Raw genomic sequence first — 21,001 nt, forward strand, 5'->3', positions numbered from 1 at the left:
CCTCCACCAAACCTTACAGTTGCCATATGCATTCGGGCATGTAGCCTTCTCCTGGCATCCGCCAAACCCAGATTCGTCCTGTCGGACTGCCAGATGGTGAAGCGTGATTCATCACTACAGAGAACGCGTTTCCACTGCTCCAGAGCTAGCTCCTGACGAACAATTATTGTGTTGATGTTGCTTCCAGAGGCAGTTTGGAACAGTTATTTTGCTGACTTTGCTTCCAGAAGCAGTTTGGAACTCGGTAGTGAGTGTTGCAACCGAGAACAGATGATATTTACGCTGATACGATGATAAGCACTCGCCGGTCCCGTTCTGTGAGCTTGTGTGGCCTTCCGCTTTGGGGCTGGGATGTTCCTCTTAGACGTTTCCAATTCACAATAACAGCACATACACTTGCAGCTCTAGCAGGGCAGAAATGTTATGAACTGACATATTGGAAAGGTGGCTTCCTATGACGGTGCCACATTGAAAGTCACTGAGCTCATCAGGAAGGTCATTCCGCTTTCAATGTTTGTCTTTGGAGATTGCATGACTGTGTGCTCGATTTTATACACCGGTAAACAACCGGTGTGTCTGAAATAGTCAAATCCACTAATTTGAAGGGGTGTCCACATACTTTTGTATATATAGCGTATGTAATGTATTGTCAAAAGAGTTTAATTGTAATGATAACATTCGCCTAGGAACTCACTTGACAAAGGCCACAGGACTGAAAATGAACGAATTCAACAATGGGCACTGTCACTAACAAATACAGTTGCGTGGAAATGCTTCAAGACACTCGAAAAGGCACTGGTAAATAATATTGGAGGCTGGCTAAGTGGGGGAGTTAATCAAAATGTTCATGCTTATGCAACTCAAATCTGGACCCCTGCAGGGTCACAGTGACTCTTTCAGGTTTGAGTAATGACAAAAAAATCACTTTAAGTAACTGTACTCGTATATTAAGTTTAACAGGTTTCCTCAAAAGTTTTGAGTAATGACAGCACATTGGACTTTACAGTGTGCTGGGGCAATAGCCAGCTCTCCACGCGTTTTCCAGCGGCCCTACCTGTATGTCTTTACTGTCCCTCCCTAACAATCTGTGTAGTAGGAGTTGGTCAGTGCTGCTCTCAAACGATGACAGGGGGGAAATACAGATTTACCCGGCTTCACCTTTACTGCCCCGCGTAATACGATTTGCTCTGGCTAAAACAGAGAGAAAGAGAGAGCCTCTGTTTTAATTTTAACAAGTAAGTTCGGTGTATGCATGTGCCGTGCGCAGCAGTGTCTCAATGTTTGATCATCACGCTTTGCAACAGAAAGATACTAGACACTAACTCGTACAAGTAGTTACCACTAAATCTCCTCATTTCAAGTGTAGGCGAGAGACAGGGGCAGGCGAGGGCTGCTGTGCTTGTTTGAGAATGCGTTCTAGTGTCAGTCGCCGTCTATGACAGCCTGAATAGGATTTGTGTGCTTTCGGAGCCAACATGGTAAGACATTATTTCCTGTTTGATGTGAGCGTTGTAATATTTGGTTTATGTCAGGGAGTAATGTGAAAACGGTAGTTAATGTGTTAGTTATTTGAATGTTCGTACTCTCCAGCCTTTGTAATGTATTGCTGTGTCATGTGTGAATCTATGCGCTAGGCATTTCCTTTCAAATAACACTACTATGCAGTGTAATCATTGCAGTATTGGGGTTGCCAGTAATAAATAATTATAATGTGATAATAATTTGGACTATATTTTATCCACTGACAATGCGTCATCATAGAGCAGTCTAAAGTAGACCGTTCTGTTCATCTATTGAAAGTTACGTTTTAAAGCACACTGATTGCATGAGCATTCACATTGGATTATGCAAGAGTGATATCCTATTCGTGTCAGTGCTTTACTGTAAACTGCAGCTGCAGGAAAAACTAAGTTTACTTCCAGCACTTCATGTCTTCCTGAGTCAAATGGTCTGTGTTTCTGTTTTATGCACGGGGAGAAGAATCCTAAAATTTCTCCACGGAGTCACCACACTATAGCGTCTTCACGTGCATGGGTCAGGTCTCCCACGCGTTGACGCACATACAGGACACACTAAATACACATGTGTGCCAAATAAGGGTTATTTGGCTTGTAACCATAGCGGATCCTTTTTTGGTTCTATGTGGAACCTGTATCGCAGTAGCGATGCGTGGGTAAAATAACTTGGGAAGCCAAGCCAGAAAAAAAGCCATATTATAACCTATGTGTTGTGATAATTGCGTTGTTTGCTCTATAACCTGTTAGTTCTATGCCTTGCGAGCATGCCATGTAGTTCTAAGATCAAGACAATAACAAGACACAGTGGGAGAATGTTATTTCAACCACACCTTTGTTTCATCACAAAACCTGAGATCAACCTCTGTCTGGTGAAGTCCTCAATGTAACAAACAATTACATGACCTACAGCATGGTCGCGCAAGTTAATGTTTCTGACATTTTTGGACTACTTATCAACTAGGCTTATTGATTTAGAACAATGGAGCGTTACCGCAAGTTGCAAATAAAACAGGAGCTGCCTCTACTATTCCAGCACCTTTTCAACTTCAACATTTCTACATCATCAAATCTAATAGTCTAATAGTCTAATACAGTGACAACTAAAAGATACCAAAAAACGATTTAGTTGAATCAACAACGTATGCTAAATATGATGTGGCTTTCCATGGTTCTGATTTCTCTGTGTGTATGTGTGTGTGTGCATGCATGCATGCATTAGTGCATGTGGAAAAAACAGGTTGATTTACCCAACTGCCATTCTGCTCTCTTTCATGTAGGCAAAACGTCCATGACTGTCATACAGTACAGACTTTTATTCGTTGTCCTAGGCAATTTTAGCTAGCGAGCTAGTCACCTGAGAGTTGTTCCTGTCAATAACATGATGCTCTCGATGTGATGTGATTGGAGTGAAGCCAAATCCAAACTGGATTCCCTTGACACTTTGTTTTGGTGCGCCAGGACCATTTACAGTTGAGCTCACTCAGTTTAGCTCAACGCTGATTGGCTATTATTCTTTCTCTTTTTGACCAGACAGCATCATATAGATTGCCCACACATACAAGGACAGAGGGGGCGCTGTTTCGCTCACTTGGATGCTTTCTCCGGTGAGATATATTCAGCCTCTTGCGAATTGAAGGAAAACTAAGAAACACAGAGAGACGAAAGAAACACATTTTTTATTATCTTCTTCTTGATACATTTTTTGGGGGAAGCCTGGCTTCCCTTGGCATCCATGAATACACACCACTGCTGTATGGTGCTATAAAATCAGGGTTTACCAAACTCTTAACAGTTTCCTAAGGTTCTATAAAGAACCATAAAAAAGGTTATATATAGCAACAAAAAAGGGTTTTGCTATGATATATTTTTACCAGATTTGGAAAATAACATGTACTTGGTTTTTCCTGAATTAAGTACCAATTTCAGTTAAACAAAGGCTTTCTGCAAGGCAATAAAGGCAGATATCTTTTTACAGATTAACAATATTTGTTTATGTAAATACTAAAAAGAACTAGACCAAGAATCGGTCTCTGTGGGACACCCTTTGTTATGCCCAGAAAACCTGATGTTATGGTTCTTTGGGATGGTAGTTTTGCTCTAGTACAGTGGCCTGAAACTCATAGTTTACAGGCCACATCAGGCCTGCAAGTCACATTATGCTGTACTGCAAAGTGGTGGGTAATTCCTATTAGATTTTTTCCCCAACAGTCTTGAAAGAGTTCCCACATATGCTGAGCACTTGTTGGCTGCTTTTCCTTCACTCTGCGGTCCAAATCATCCCAAACCATCTCAATTAGGTTGAGGGATTGTGGAGGCCAGGTCATCTGATGCAGCACTCCATCACTCTCCTTCTTGGTAAAATAGCCCATACACAGCCTGGAGGTGTGTTGGGTCATTGTCCTGTTGAAAAACAAATGATTGTCCCACTACGTCCAAACCAGATTGGATGGCGTATTGCTGCAGAATGCTGTGGTATCCATGCTGGTTAAGTGTGCCGTGAATTCTAAATAAATCACAGACAGTGTCACCAGCAAAGCACCCCCACGCCATTACACCTCTTCAATGCTTTACGGTGGGAAATACACATGCGGAGATCATCCGTTCACCCACACTGCATCTCACAAAGACACAGTGATTGGAACCAAAAATCTACAATTTGGACTACAGACCAAAGGACAGATTTCCACCGGTCTAATGTCCATTGCTTGTGTTTCTTGAACCAAGCAAGTCTCTTCTTATTATTGGTGTCCTTTAGTAGTGGTTTCTTCGCAGCAATTCGACCATGAAGGCCTGATTCACACAGTTATTACATATGTGACTCTTTCTGGGAAAGTCTCTTAAAGATTTCCACACCTGGATTGTACAACATTTAACCATTTATTATTTTGAAAATTCTTCAAGCTCTATCAATTTTCAGGTCTTGCCATAGACTTTCAAGTAGATGTTCAAGTCAAAACTGCCACTCAGGAACATGCACTGTCTTCTTGGTAAGCAAATCCAGTGTAGATTTGGCCTTGTGTTTTAGGTTATTGTCCTGCTGAAAGGTGAATTCATCTTCCAGTGTCGGTTGAAAACATACTGAACCAGATTTTCCTCTAAGATTTTGACTTATCTCCATTCTGTTTTATTTTTGTAATTTTCCATTTTTACTCCCCAGTCTTAACATCTACAAGTATTCCCATAACAAGATGCAACCACCACCATGCTTGAAAATATGGAGAGTGGAACTCAGTAATCTGTTGTATTGGATTTGCCCCAAACATAACACTTTATATTCAGGACAAAAAGTAAATTTCTTTGCTACATTCTTTCCAGTATTACTTTAGTGGAATCAGGACAAAAAGTGAATTACTGTGCTACATTCTTTCCAGTATTACTTTAGTGTAATCAGGACAAAAAGTGAATTACTTTGCTACATTCTTTCCAGTATTTCTTTAGTACCTTGTTGCAAACAGGATACATGTTTTGGAAAATTTTTATTCTTTACAGGCTTCATTCTTTTCACTCTGTCAATTAGGCTAGTATTGAGGAATAACTTCAGTATTGTTGATCTATTGTCAGTTTTCTCCTATCAAAGCCATTAACCCTTTGACACGTACCAACAAATGGGTGTGATCATTCTACAGTTGTTCCTGCAACGTACGCTCAAACAGATGTGATTAGAATGCTTATTTAAAACGGCCAGTTGGTCTTTCACAGTCAGCCCAACCCAAGCTGTACTTTGCAAGTAGGCTAATAGTAGACCTAATATTGAAATAGATGAATGAAGCTGTCAACTGAGTCATTATTGGGGGGGGGGGGGGGGGGGGGGGGGGTTCGGTCTCAAAGTCACTTAAAAAAAAAGAAAAGCAACAAAATGTAATATTTTAAGTCCACAACAATGCTTAAACTACATCAGGGGACCGATACATGTAGGTTTTTGAGTTTATTTACCCTTTTATTGAACTGTGTAGGCACCTAGCACTGTTGTTTGGTTAGCAGTGTTTCTGTAGCACACATGAGATGGAGTTGCAAAACAAATGGCCACTGGATTGATGCAAATAATCATGATATAATTCTGTCAGGTAAGCATAGGCTACTTTGTAGCTAGTTAACATTTATTGAGAAGGAATTTGAGAAAGTCTTTCCAACATCCAGAAAACGGTTAGGTCTATCATTAGCATTGCAATATCATTCCGGTTCCTTAAGGGACGGACCAACATTTACAGAATGGTTAGCCAGAGGAAAATGGGGGAGGGTCATGCTTTTTCAATTTTAGAGAAGGGGAGGGTTTAGTCTTTTTTAAATATAGTCCATGGGAGGGTCACGTAATTCATAACTGATGGAATTCCAATATTTCTCAGTGTTTTGTAATTAGTTGCTTATTCGGCTATATATCTATAGGCTACGAAGTGCATGCCCAGAGAAGCACAGAGCAAAGTTATATTTCGAAGATACCTGCTGGGATGGTGTAAATAAAACTAGGCTGCATTACACACTGTAATGGATATTCCAACCCTGACCACCGGCCTGCTCTGCTCTTGCTGATCAGGAGGAGGGTCGGAGGTTTCTTCATAATTGTTTTATTTATTAGGCCTAGTCTTGCGCGTAACCTATGTTCAATTCAGTTTGAAAAGGAGAGTGGGAAGATGAGGAGAACCGGAGGTCAACTTTGAAAGCTTGCTACTACTATAATTTATTTTATTAAAAACAATAATGTTTCTTGCCCATGATTTATTTATCCCAGTTAGTCTTCTCACAATAATCCAGATTTTAGTAATTTACATTGTGGTGCTGAAACTACAAACAGCAGCTGCGGTACAATCAGTCAGAAATGAACAGCTCATGGTCCTGAAAGCAGGCAAATTCGAGTAGGCATAACTCTTCATTTTATATAGATTTTACTAACAACAAAGAGGGCTTTGTAATGAAGCCTATTTTTTCCTATTTAAGAAATAAGAAGTATGCCTACCTGTTTGACAGATGAATTTAGGCTGTAGGCTGCTATATCCATAGATGTGTTGGTCATTTCCTCCACCCACCATGCACTCTTTAAATAGCCTACCTCCATGTCAGTGAAGGGCTGTTTGTTAAGTTAAACATACAAGTGTTATACATTGGTTTAAAGATTAACTTCTTGTTAATCCGACCACGGTGTCAGATTTCAAAAAGGCTTCACGGCGAAAGCAAACCATGCGATTATCTGAGAACAGCGCCCAGCAGACAAATCATTACAAACAGTAACCAGCCAAGTAGAGGAGTAACAAAAGTCAGAAATAGTGTTAAAATGTATCACTTACCTTTGATGATCTTCATATGGTTGCACTCCCAAGACTCCATGTTACACAATAAATGTTTGTTTTGTTCGATAAAGTCCCTCTATGTCACAGGTGTCAAACTCATTCCACGGAGGGCCGAGTGTCTGCGGGTTTTCGCTCCTCCCTTGTACTTGATTGATGAATTAACATCACTAATTAGTTAGGAACTCCCCACACCTGGTTGTCTAGGGCTTTATTGAAAGGAAAAACCAAAAACCTGCAGACACTAGGCCCTCCGTGGATTGAGTTTGACACCCCTGCTCTATGTCCAAAAACCTCTGTTTTGTTGGTGCGTTTTGTTCAGTAATCCATTGGAACAAAGCGCAGTCACAGCAGGCAGACGAAAAATCAAAAAAGTACCATAAAAGTTTGTAGAAACATGTCCAACGATGTTTATAATCAATCCTCAGTTTGTTTTTGTCATAAATAATCGATCATATTTCAACCGGACAATAGCTTCGTCAATAGAAAAGGATAAAAAAGAAAGGCACACTCCCGGTCACGCGCAGGACTCATGTCTGGAAATTTCCACTGTCCTCTCATTTTTCAGAGTAAAAGCCTGAAACAATGCCTAAAGACTGGCCACATGTAGTGAAAGCCTTAGGGATCATGAACTGCGTTATAAGTCTTCGCTTTCAATGGAAAAACAGCCATTTCAAAATAATAGCACTTCCTGGATGGACTGTCCTCAGGTTTTCGCCTGCCATATCAGTTCCGTTATACTCACAGACATTATTTTAACAGTTTTGGAAGCTTTAGAGTGTTTTCTATCCAAATCTACCAACTATATGCATATCCTAGCTTCTAGGCCTGAGTAGCAGGCAGTTTACTTTGGGCAAGCTTTTCATCCAAAATTTCGAATGCTGTCCCCTATCCCCAAAAAGTTTTTAACTTCTGGTGTAGACCCTCCGAACCTCAGCACTCCATCAGCGACATGAATAAGTACATTTTCATATCCTCAGAACCAAACAAAGGGAAGGGTCTTTTTGCACATCAGATGTACAGCCTTGTCAAAGCCTTCAAGGGAAAATTACTCCTCGTGACCCACCAACTAGAAGCCAACAATCTCACCCACCTTCAGACACTACTAGTCTGTTTCCTATGAGATGACCAGCGGGAGAAGTATACAATGCTGCTGCGTGCTTTGAACAGTGAGTTTTGTCGTCGTTTTGAGGATTTCAAAGTGTTGGAAAATGACATGCTGTTGGTTTCTTCTCCTTTCACCTTCAATGTGAATAACGCTCCCACTGACCTGCAACTTGAGCTTATCGATCTTTAGTCTGATGCAGTGATTGGAGAACTATTCAAAACAATGTCACTAACGAGGTTCTATGCATCTCTTGATGAACAAAACTTTCCAAAGATTAGAAGTCATGCTCAGATGTTTGTACTGTTTGGGTCAACCTATGTATGTGAACAGACATTTTCAAGTCCTGTGCATAGGGACATCAGCAACTATACCTGACTTCAATGCTCTAGTCAATGCCCATCAGAGAGTTCACTCCACACACTGATTGAGTAGTTCAAATGTAATGTTGAGCTCTCTCTCTTTCTTATGTTTTTGTGCATACCCATTAGTGCTGTCCGTGGTGCTGAATGCAGAGTGTACAGTACTTTTCCCTCCATGTAGTTCATTGCATGTTTTAAAATGAGAATACCTACCAAAAGGAGAACATGGATGTGGTTTATTTTTGTGCTTGTTAAACAAGTAAAATAAGTAGCAAATCTGGATGTGATTTACAGTAGATACATCTGTCAACACAGTCATACACATGTATAATCCTGTAATATGATTCTGGCCCACGATGGGAAAAATGTATTCTAATGTGGCCTTCCATGGAAAATAATTGCACAGGCCTGGTCTAAGCCCTGTCTAAACTGAGGGTGGGGGTGGAATTGTTTTAAAAAGGCCCAGCATCATCTGGGTAGGCCGTCATTGTAAATAAGAATTTGTTCTTAACCCTCCTGCTGTGTTCCGGTCGAATTGGACCGATTTACAAGTGTTCTCTCTGAAAAATGTAGTTAATTTCATCTGATTGTCATAAGGTTGCATGATTTTGTCCACACAGGGCATCTGAAACACAAAATACATTTAGATGATTTTCATTACATTTTGGGTGTTTTCTTTAACTTTTGTACACCTGTGGTGTTCCCAGTCAAAAATTATTGTTCTTTATCTTATCTTAATAAAAAAAATTTATTGGCCAGTCTGAGATATGTATTTTTTCCCACTCTGCCTAGAAGGCCAGCATCCTGGAGTTGCCTCTTCATTGTTGATGTTGAAACTGGTGTTTTGCTGATACTATTTAATGAAGCTGCCAGTTGAGGACTTGTCCTCTGGCTCAGTTGTGCACCGGGGCCTCCCACTCCTTTTTCTATTCTGGTTAGAGACAGTTTGCTCTGTTCTGTGAAGGGAGTAGTACACAGCGCTGTACAAGACCTTCAGTTTCTTGGCAATTTCCTGCATGGATTAGCCATCATTTCTCAGAATAAGAATAGACTGAGGAGTTTCAGAAGAAAGGTTTTTGTTTCTGGCCATTTTGAGCCTGCAATCGAATCCACAAATGCTGAAGCTCTGAAGGCTAGTTTTATTGCTTCTTTAATCAGAACAATAGTTTTCAGCTGTGCTAACAATAGCATAAGGCTTTTCTAATGATCAATTAGCCTTTTAAAATTATTAACTTGGATTAGCTAACACAAATTAGTAATTTACAACATTAACAATGTCTACACTGTATTTCTGATCAATTTGATGTTATTTTAATGGACATAAAATTAGCTTTTCTTTCAAAAGCAAGGCATTTCTAAGTGAGCCCAAACTTTTGAAGGGTAGTGTATATAGTATGTATAAGCTGGAAGTGGAAGCCTGTGATGTTGTTCATTAGTTTACTCCAATTAAGGGAGGGGTGGTTGGGTTTGCAGGAAATAATAAAGGAAAATGTATTTAAAAAATGTGTGTGTGTGTGTGTGTGTGTGTGTGTATGAACTCAGCAAAAATGAAACGTCCTCTCACTGTCAACTATGTCTATTTTCAGCAAACTTAACATGTGTAATTATTTGTATGAACATAAAAAGATTCAACAACTGAGACAAAACTGAACTAGTTCCACAGACATGTGACTAACAAAAATTGAATAATGTGTCCCTGAACAAAGGGGGGGAGGTCAAAATTAAAAGTAACAATCGGTGACTGGTGTGGCCACCAGCTGCATTAACTTCTTATGGCTGCATCCCGCTACCGGGATCGATATGACAGCAGCCAGTGAAAGTGCAGGGCGCCAAATTCAAACAACAGAAATCTCATAATAAAAATTCCTCAAACATACATGTGTCTTATATTATTTTAAAGGTAATCTTGTTAATCCCACCAAAGTGTCCGATTTCAAATATGCTTTTCAGCGAAAGCACTACAAACGATTATGTTAGGTCACCACCAAACCACAATAAGCACAGCCATTTTTCCAGTGAAAGATAGCTTTCACAAACAGCAGAAATAGAGATAAAAGGAATCACTAACCTTTAATTATCTTCATCAGATGACACTCATAGGACTTCATGTTACACAATACATGCATGTTTTGTTTAATAAAGTTCATATTTATAACAAAAAATCTGAGTTTACATTGGCGCGTTACATTCACTAGTTCCAAAAACATCAAGTGATTTTGCATAGCCACATCGTTTCAACAGAAATACTCATCATAAATGTAGATGATAATACAAGTTATACACATGGAATTATAGATATACCTCTCCTTAATGCAACCGCTGTGTCAGATTTAAAAAATACGGCGCTCAGAGCCCAAAACAGCCAAAAGAAATAATCGCCATGTTGCGCCGTCAACATTAGTCATAAATAGTATTATTAATATTCACTTACCTTTGATGATCTTCATCAGAATGCACTCCCAGGAATCCCAGTTTGACAATAAATGTTTGATTTGTTCCATAAAGTCCATCAATTATGTCCAAATAGCTTCTTTTGCATGGGCGTTTGGTAAACAAATCCAAACGCGCGTTCAGGTGCAGTCGGATGAAAAGTTCAAAAAGTTATATTACAGGTCGTAGAAACTTGTCAAACCAAGTATAGAATCAATCTTTAGGATGTTTTTATCATAAATGTTCATTAATGTTCCAACCGGAGAATTCGGAATTCCATTCCAGAAAAGCAATGGAACGAGAGCTACCTCTCATGTGAAATGCGCGTGACTGAGAACGAGGCTGCTGCCAGACCCCTTAGTCAAACAGCTCTCATCTGGCCCCCCTTCACAGTAGAAGCCTGAAACAACGTTCTAAAGACTGTTGGCATCTAGTGGAAGCCTTAGGAAGTGCAATATGACCCCATTTCCACTGTATTTGAAAGGCCAAGTGTTGAAAAACTACCATCCTCAGATTTCCCACTTCCTGTTTGGATTTTTTTCTCAGGTTTTTGCCTGCCATATGAGTTCTGTTATACTCACAGACATCAGTCAAACAGTTTTAGAAACGTCTGAGTGTTTTCTATCCAATACTATTAATAATTCACATATGTTAGCATCTGGGTCTGAGTAGGAGGCAGTTTACTCTGGGCACGCTACTCATCCAAAAGTGAAAATGCTGCCTCCTATCCCAAAGAAGTTAAGTACTGCAGTGCATCTCCTCCTCATGGACTGCACTAGATTTGCCAGTTCTTGCTGTGAGATGTTACCCCACTCTTCCACCAAGGCACCTGCAAGTTCCCAGACATTTCTGGGGGGGAATGGTCCTAGCCTTCATCCTCTGATCCAACAGGTCCCAGACGTGCTCAATGGGATTGAGATCTGGGCTCTTCGCTGGCCATGGCAGAACCCTGACATTCCTGTCCTGCAGGAAGTCACACACAGAACGCGCTGGTGGCATTGTCATGCTGGAGGGTCATGTCAGGATGAGCCTGCAGGAAGCGTACCACATGAGGGAGGAGCATGTCTTCCCTGTAACGCACAGCGTTGAAAATGCCTGCAATGACAACAAGCTCAGTCCGATAATGCTGTGACCCTCCACCTCCAAATCGATCCCGCTCCAGAGTACAGGCCTCGGTGTAATGCTCATTGATTCGACGATAAATGCGAATCCAGCCATCACCCTTGGTGAGACAAAACCGTGACTCGTCAGTGAAGAGCACTTTTTGCCAGTCCTGTCTGGTCTAGCGACGGTGGGTTTGTGCCCTGTCATTGGTGAGGCGACGTTGAGGACCTGCCTTAGAATAGGCCTACAAGCACTCAGTCCAGCCTCTCTCAGCCTATTGCGGACATTCTGAGCTCTGATGGAGCAATTGTCCGTTCCTGGTGTAACTCGGGCAGTTGTTGTTGCCATCCTGTACCTGTCCCGCAGGTGTGATGTTCGCATGTACCAATCCTGTGCAGGTGTTGTTACATGTGGTCTGCCACTGCAAGGACGATCAGCTTTCCGTCCTGTCTCCCTGTAGCGCTGTCTTAGGCGTCTCACAGTATGGATATTGCAATTTATTGCCCTGGCCACATCTGCAGTCCTCATGCCTCCTTGCAGCATGCCTAAGACACGTTCACGCAGATGAGCAGGGACCCTGGGCTTCTTTCTTTTGGTGTTTTTTTAGAGTCAGTAGAAAGGCCTCTTTAGTGTTCTAAGTTTTCATAATTGTGACCTTAATTGCTTACCGTCTGTAAGCTGTTAGTGTCTTAATGACCATTCCACAGGTGCATGTTCATTAATTGTTTATGGTTCATTGAACAAGCATGGTAAACAGTGTTTAAACCCTTTACAATGAAGATCTGTGAAGTTATTTGGATTTTTACGAATTATCTTTGAAAGACAGGGTCCTGAAAAAGGGACCATTTTTTTTTTGCTGAGTTTATATATAACTTATAACATTTCTCACAGCTCTGGTATAAAAATATTTTTTGAGGCCTTGCTCACAATTCATTCTGTTGCAGCACAATGACCAAACGATATACTGTATGTGAGACTCTTGATCATATCTTTGATCATGACACTGGTGAGGAGGAGAGAGTCCTTGTTAAACTTTGACAAAGTTGTCTGTGATAAATAGCACAATATGTTTCATCTAAGTATTTGTCATAGTCAAAATAATCCATAAATTACGATTTCTTTTACTCAAAAACTAGTTTTATGAGCTCAGGTCAATAAGGCCTTACAGGCCATAAATAGCAAATAGAAGTTCAAAACTTGTAATGTTCACAAGAACTTACGTTGATAAAAAGATCTAACACAACATTAGGTGATAATATATGTATTATTTTGGATTTATAATCAGCTATAATGGGGCGGTCATTTTGGTCCGGGAACACCGAATGAATGAACATGAAACAAACACAACAGGAGGGTTAACTGACTTGCCAAGTTAAATAAAGGGTAAATAAAACATATATAAATAAAAGCACTCCACCAAATCAGGCTTTTATGGTAGAGTGGTCAGATAGAAGCCACTCCTCAGTAAAAGGCACATGACAGCCCGCTTGGATTTTGCCAAAAGGCACTTAAAGGACTCTCAGACCATGAGAAACAAGATTCTCTGGTCTGATGAAACCAAGTTCACTCTCACTCTTTGGCCTGAATGCCAAGTTTCATGTCAGGAGAAAACCTGGCACCATCCCTACGGTGAATCATGGTGGTGGCAGCATCATGCTGTGGGGATGTTTTTTAGCAGCAAAGACTGGAAGACTAGTCAGGATCGAGGGAAAGATAACGGAGCAAAGTACATAGAGATCCATGGTGAAAACTTGCTCCAGAGTGTTCAGGACCTCAGACAGGAACGATTCACATTCCAACAGGACAACAACCCTAAGCACACAGCCAACGCAGGAGTGGCTTTGGGACAAGTCTCTGAATGTCCTTGAGTGGCCCAGCCAGAGCTCGGACATGAACCCGATCTAACATCTCTGGAGAGACCTGAAAATAGCTTTGCAGCAAAGCTCCCCATCCAACATGACAGAGCTTGAGAGGATCTGCAGAGAGTAATGGGACAAACATCCCAAATACATGTGTGCCAAGCTTGTAGTGTCATACCCACAAAGGCTCGAGGCTGTAATCGCTGCCAAAGGTGCTTCAACAAAGTACTGAGTGAAGTGTCTGAATACTTATTTCAATGTCAAATTTCACTTTTATCTTTGGTACATTTGCAAAAATTTCTAACAACCTGTTTTTGTGTTGTCATTATGGGATTTTGTGTGTTGACTGATGAGAAAAAAACAATAATTTAATCAATTTTTAGAATAAGGCTGTAATGTAACAAAAATACTATTCCGAATGCACTGTTTATTATGATGCATGATTTACTTTGCTTCAAAGTAGCCTACAGCCAAAATCCCACCATAGAAGTGTGGAGGCAATTATTTTATAAAGACATCCTCATATGTGCTCTCCTGTTCTTTTTGTTTTCAAATCAACTTTCATTGTTGAGCAGCCAAAGGTATTATCCTAGTCATATTAGCAAATGATGATTGTTGTCCATGAAGGTGTGCATTTTACAAATTGTATTTTGGAACATTTGCGCGTGGGCCTACCACCAACTTGTAAGTCGCTGAGCGTCTGCTAAATGACTTAAATGTAAATGTACACATTACTGTGCTGAAATTGTGAAGAAATAAAATTTTAAGCTAAGCATTCTTATCTGATCCGTAAACCTTCACCACACTACTTTGATACGCATCTTGTGGAATGCCCACAAAAATTGTTGGTATACAGTACAGTGCATACCTGCAAATGTCCTCCACTACACCATTGATGTCGTTGACCTTAACAAGGGCACAAGGACCAGTGGAAGCAAAATAGCCCCATAACATCAAAGATCCACTACCATATATTACACTGGTGTGTGTGGCCAAAGAGCTCTATTTTCATGTCATTTGTCACGTGTGCCCCTCTCCGGCCTCCAGGCTCCTCGTTAGGGTGCACCCCTGTCACCAGAAATATTGACCGCAACAAAGGAACTAGATGATTGATGCCAGGTCTTTAGTACATGACATAATAATGAGACAAGCCTTAGAGTACTCCATCTTTAATGTCAGTAAGAGAAGAGGAGGCTCGACGCATCTTAACATACAGTTTCAATAAGGTAAACCAAAAGAGGTTCTAAAGGTCTGATAACTCATCAGAACCAGAGGTTATACATTATCCATTCTAATATAATGAAGTAGTCATTTTAGATTTATGAATGTACAGTAGAAATTAGCATAGAGAAGGATGGGTATGAAAAAATAAATAAATATGAAAACAAGTATGGAAGATGGCCTAATTCTACATAGAGTGAAATAGTGAATTGAATTTCTCTTCATCAAAATCCTATGCTAGCCAAATAGATGTTTTAACTGTCATTGGTGAGTAGTTTGCACTTGTGAGTCATGGCATCTTCATTATTACCCTGGGCTCACGCGAGAAAGGTGTGTGTGCATGTGTGTGTGTATGTTTGCATGTGTGATATAAAACTAATTAAACAAGGTTGGAACACTCCCATGATTAACTAATGGTCCCCTCTCGTCTGGCACATCCAGGCAACAGTGCATGAGACATTTCTAAGCGATTACAAATGAGACAAATTACAGTGTCATTAATTGAAGTGTGTTACCTTAAGTGTGGGTTTTTCTTATTTACAAAAAATATATTTCACTAAAGCAGAAAAGGGATACCTAGTTACTTGCAAAACTGAATGCCTTCAACCGAACCCTTCTGAATCAGAGAGGTGCGGGAGACTGCCTTGTTCGGGGTTAATTGCCTTGCTCAAGGACAGAACAACATATTTTTCCACCATGCCAGCTCAGGGATTCAACCCAACAACCTTTTGGTTACTGACACAACGCTTTTAAGCACTAGGCTACCTGCAATTATATGGAGGTTAAATGCTTACAGTATATACAGTTGAAGTAAGAAGTTTACATACACCTTAGCCAAACACATTGAAACTCAGTTTTTCACAATTCCTGACATTTAATCCTACAAGCTTCCCACAATAAGTTGGGTACATTTTGGCCCATTCCTCCTGACAGAGCTGGTGTAACTGAGTCAGGTTTGTAGGCCTCCTTGCTCGTACACACTTTTTCAGTTCTAGCCACAAATTTTCTATAGGATTGAGGTCAGGGCTTTGTGATAACCACTCCAATACCTTGACTTTGTTGTCCTTAAGCCATTTTGCCACAACTTTGGAAGTTTGCTTAGGGTCATTGTCCATTTGGAAGACCCATTTGCAACCAAGCTTTAACTTCCTGACTGATGTCTTGAGATGTTGCTTCAATATATCCACTTAATTTTCCTCCTCATGATGCCATCTATTTTGTGAAGTGCACCAGTTCCTCCTGCAGGAAAGCACCCCCACAATAGGATGCTGTCACCCCTGTGCTTCACGGTTGGGATGGTGTTCTTGGGCCTGCAAGCCTCCCCCTTTTTCCTCCAAACATAACGATGGCCATAATGGCCAAACAGTTCTATTTTTGTTTCATCAGACCAGAGGACATTTATCCACAAAGTACGATCTTTGTCCCCATGTGCAAATGTAAACTGTAGTCTGGCTTTTTTAGGGTGGTTTTGGAGCAGTGGCTTCTTCCTTGCTGAGCGGACTTTCAGGTTATGTCGATATTGGACTCGTTTTACTGTGGATATAGATACTTTTGTACCTGTTTCCTCCAGAATCTTCACAAGGTCCTTTGCTGTTGTTCTGGGATTGATTTGCACTTTTCGCACCAAAGTACGTTCATCTCTAGGAGACAGAATGTGTCTCCTTCCTGAGCGGTATGATGGCTGTGTGGTCGCATGGTGTTTATACTTGCATACTATTTTTTGTACAGATGAACGTGGTACCTTCAGGCATTTGGAAATTGCTCCCAAGGATGAACCAGACTTGTGGAGGTCTACAATTTTTTTCTGAGGTCTTGGCTAGTTTCTTTTGATTTTCCCATGATGTCAAGCAAAGATGCGCTGAAATACATCCATAGGTACACCTCCAATTGACTGAAATTATGTCAGTTAACCTATCAGAAGCTTCTAAAGCCATGACATAATTTTCTGGAATTTTCCAAGCTATTTAAAGGCACAGTCAATTTAGTGTATGTAAACTTCTGACCCACTGGAATACAGTGGGTGATAAGTGAAATAATCTGTCTGTAAACAATTATTGGAGAAATTACTTGTGTCATGCACAAAGTAGATGTCCTAACTGACTTGCCAAAACTATAGTGTGTTAACAAGAAACTTGTGGAGTGGTTGAAAAACTTGTTTTAATGACTCCAACCCAAGTGTATGTAAACTTCCGATTTCAACTGTGCAGGATATGACCTTGTTAGGTCACATATAGTATCTTACTGTTGGAAATACATTCTCCAGGTTTAGAAGGTGATAGCGTTACGTACTTTCCAATGTACACATCAGGAAAGCCATTCCAACAGTAGTTGATAAGACACTCGTGGTCAACGATGCCTGAAAGGATTTCACTCTTTCCGGATGGGGAGACGGAGACGAGACTGTGTTTCAATTTCCCCAAACATTGTTTCCCCTCAGATACGGGTGGGTGAGACACAGGGCTGTATTAGGATTTTGCCTCCTATGTGTGCATGTCGCATTTATCGGGAGGGCTTGTTCAGGTTGAGCTCCCTTATCAAATCATCCCATAATCAGATGTACAGGGATATTTGACTGTCTGTTGCTTCTCTGCCACTTGGAGTGGCCTGTAGTAGAAACAGGGGCAGAGGCAGCGGCAAGATATCCGGAGTAATGACTGACAACAGGGGAGGGTTAATATCAGGGCAGGGCTGATTGTGGTTAGATCATGAGGACTTGTAACTGCATGAACTTTTTCCTTGCTTTCTCTCTTTCGCTTTCACAGTTTAGATCCAGCTCCTTGTCTTCTCCGGTCATGTTGAGCTTTATGTTTGACTTTTTAAGAGTATAGCTAAATTATTATTGATTCCCATCCTTAACAAATGCCCTGAATATAGGTGTCACGTATACTACCTCTCCGGCACTCAAGGTCACCAAGCAACTCATTATTACGCAAACCTGTCACCATCGTTACACGCACCTCATCAGACTCACTCCATCAACTGCCTGATTACCTTCCCTATATATGTCACTCCTTTAGGTTCTTTCCCGAGGCGTTATTGTTTCTGTTCCAGTGTTCATGTCTGTACACTACCCATGTTTCTTGTTTTGTTCTATGTTCAGTTATTATTGTCTCTCCGCACTCAGAAAACATGCTCACTGATGTCAATACCAAAGCAGATAATTGTGACTTGATTGAATTGGAATCATGTGAATTATGATAATGATGGTGAGAGCCCAGTATAGCCGAACCCTTTAATCATAGGCTATTGTTACTTTGTGTCTCTAAAATCACAATGTTTCCATTTATATATTCATGTGACAGGCTTTTTTATTGAAACGACTAAATGTAAGCCTTTTTTCATATTACATTTTATATTTTCATAAAAATCCAGTATGCTATAGCCTATAGATAATATTCTGCCCATATGAACACATTTATTTTAGGCCATATAAAGAACAACTATGCATGATTTAATGAAAAGCAGCAAACAGACACAACATTGTTTCACATTCTTTAAATCTTTAATGGCCCTTCTTTGAACACTGTGTTAACTAACCTCCAGATGAGCTTCAATGCCATACAACTCTCCTTCCGTGGCCTCAAATTGCTCTTAAATACAAGTAAAACTAAATGCATGCTCTTCAACCGATCGCTGCCTGCACCTGCCCACCCGTCCAACATCACTACTCTGGACGGTTCTGACTTAGGTATTTGTAGTTATCCACATATTCTAGGTGTCTGGTTAGACTATAAACTCTCTTTCCAGACTCACATCAAACATCTCCAATCCAAAGTTAAATCTAGAATTGGCGTCTTATTTCGAAACAAAGCATCGTTCACTCATGCTGCCAAACATACCCTTGTAAAACTGACCATCCTACCGATCCTCGACTTCGGCGATGTCGTTAACAAAATAGCCGCCAATACCCTACTCAATAAATTGGATGCAGTCTATCACAGTGCCATCCGTTTTGTCACCAAAGCCCCATATACTACCCACCACTGCGACCTGTATGCTCTCGTTGGCTGGCCCTCGCTTCATACTCGTAGCCAAACCCACTGGCTCCAGGTCATCTACAAGACCCTGCTAGGTAAAGTCCCCCCTTATCTCAGCTCGCTGGTCACCATAGCAGCATCCACCTGTAGCACGCGCTCCAGCAGGTATATCTCTCTGGTCACCCCCAAAACCAATTCTTCCTTTGGCCGCCTCTCCTTCCAGTTCTCTGCTGCCAATGACTGGAACTAACTACAAAAATCTCTGAAACTGGAAACACTTATCTCCCTCACTAGCTTTAAGCACCAGCTGTCAGAGCAGCTCACAGATTACCGCACCTGTACATAGCCCATCTATAATTTAGCCCAAACAACTACCTCTCCCCCTACTGTATTTATTTATTTATTTTGCTCCTTTGCACCCCATTTTTTCTCTACCTTGCACATTCTTCCACTACAAATCTACCACGCCAGTGTTTTACTTGCTATATTGTATTTACTTTGCCACCATGGCCTTTTTTTACCTTTACCTCCCTTATCTCACCTCATTTGCTCACATTGTATATAGACTTTTTTTTCTACTATATTATTGACTGTATGTTTGTTTTACTCCATGTGTAACTCTGTGTTGTTGTATGTGTCAAACTGCTTTGCTTTATCTTGGCCAGGTCGCAATTGTAAATGAGAACTTGTTCTCAACTTGCCTACCTGGTTAAATAAAGGTGAAATATATATTTTTTTTAAAGTTCAGACATGCTCAATGCTGAGTAAAATAATGTTTTTAGTCCAAAAATGCAAACATAAGCATTTCTTGACAGTGACTTTTCTACCAAAACCATTAGACTGCACTCCTTAGAGCAGTCTAATCTCGGTTAACCCAGAACTAAAACCCCCTTTTCCGCTAATCTCACCACACACACTAAGCAATTAAAGTTTAAGCGCTGCCTTCGGCTAATTCTGGTGCATCCAAAAAATCTGCGAGGAAAAGCGAAACACCGGAACTACTTCCCGTTATCCTACACATTTCATCCCTTCGCAACATGTTCTTTTGTTTACTAGCAGAATCTGTCCGCAAGAATTTAAGAGCAGTCCATAGACTGCTTACGAGATAAGGAAACAAATATCTGAATATATTTTGCTGAACTATCCCATTGTGTTTATGAAAGAGTTATTTAAGGCCCAAACAGGTGCCGCCAAACAAATCTATGTGTTCAAACACTGAAGTACTGGAAGCAATTAAAAGGTTATACATGTAACATTTCTACCTCAATCACACATGATATTGTCAGTAGTAATGAAGGAATAAAAATCCACTAGAGAAAAACTGGCCAATCTGGCCAAGTGTTGTGTGCAGGCTACATCTCCCTGTTTTATGATTCGTTAGCGAGGTTGGCAACATTAGCAGAACATTCACATTACCCTTCTTCTTTAAATCCTTGCAACAGTTACATTTTAGTCATTTAGCAGACGCTCTTATCCAGAGCGACTTACAGTAGAGTGCATACATTTTACATACATTTTACATACAGTTGTTTCACAACAGTTTTTGTGAGTATAATGTTCAATATTTTTCCTTTAACATCCTGTTTTGTGTGCTTATTATTTTACCAATGATATGTTCTAGGCTATTTTGAGACCTTAAGGAGCCTCAGGTTCTGCTGGAATGTGACTGTCCATCTTTTTGTGAGAAATTCCACTGGTCAATCAAAACATTTATAAAGTATTTAGCACACACTCAGAAAAATACTTAAATAATGATTCATAAATTGTTTATAAGGACCTATTTTAAATATCGTATGAATGGGGGAATGATTAATCAATTAAAAATAAACAATTTACTAATCTATGAAATGCTTTATTATGTGGAGTTATTACAAAGTGCTACAGATATGTTGTATTTTCTTTGTAGAAAAAAAGCTTTTCTGGTAGAGGTTTGTTGGCTTAATAACAGCAGATGTTTTTGGCTAAACATGACTAATAAAAAATGTGGTAAATATAAATGCAAGTTTACCATGGCTAAGAGGCATAGTCAAAATAATGCCAGCACTCGCTTGATTAGTAAATAAATCATAATGACTGGAATGCTAGCAGAATGACTGGTAGTCTATTGTATCTACTAGCATGCTAGCAGTTAACATAGACCTCCAGCA

The 21,001-nt window shown here is 40.3% G+C and overlaps 1 protein-coding gene across 2 annotated transcripts in view; it reads left to right on the forward strand.

Annotated features, from left to right (window-relative positions):
• The first annotated feature begins 1,118 nt into the window (after positions 1–1,118).
• The window catches only part of LOC129857348 (protocadherin-15-like), a 311,697-nt gene continuing 291,814 nt past the window's right edge, over positions 1,119–21,001 (forward strand). Inside the window, exon 1 of one of the 2 annotated variants that reach the window (XM_055925506.1) lies at positions 1,119–1,478. The gene's annotated coding sequence lies outside the window, so the exon portion shown is untranslated. The remainder of the gene's footprint in view (positions 1,479–21,001) is intronic. The other variant, XM_055925513.1, reaches the window with a different exon arrangement.

This window comes from Salvelinus fontinalis, chromosome 1 (assembly GCF_029448725.1).
Source record: "Salvelinus fontinalis isolate EN_2023a chromosome 1, ASM2944872v1, whole genome shotgun sequence".
In the NCBI taxonomy this organism is placed as follows: Eukaryota; Metazoa; Chordata; class Actinopteri; order Salmoniformes; family Salmonidae; genus Salvelinus; species Salvelinus fontinalis.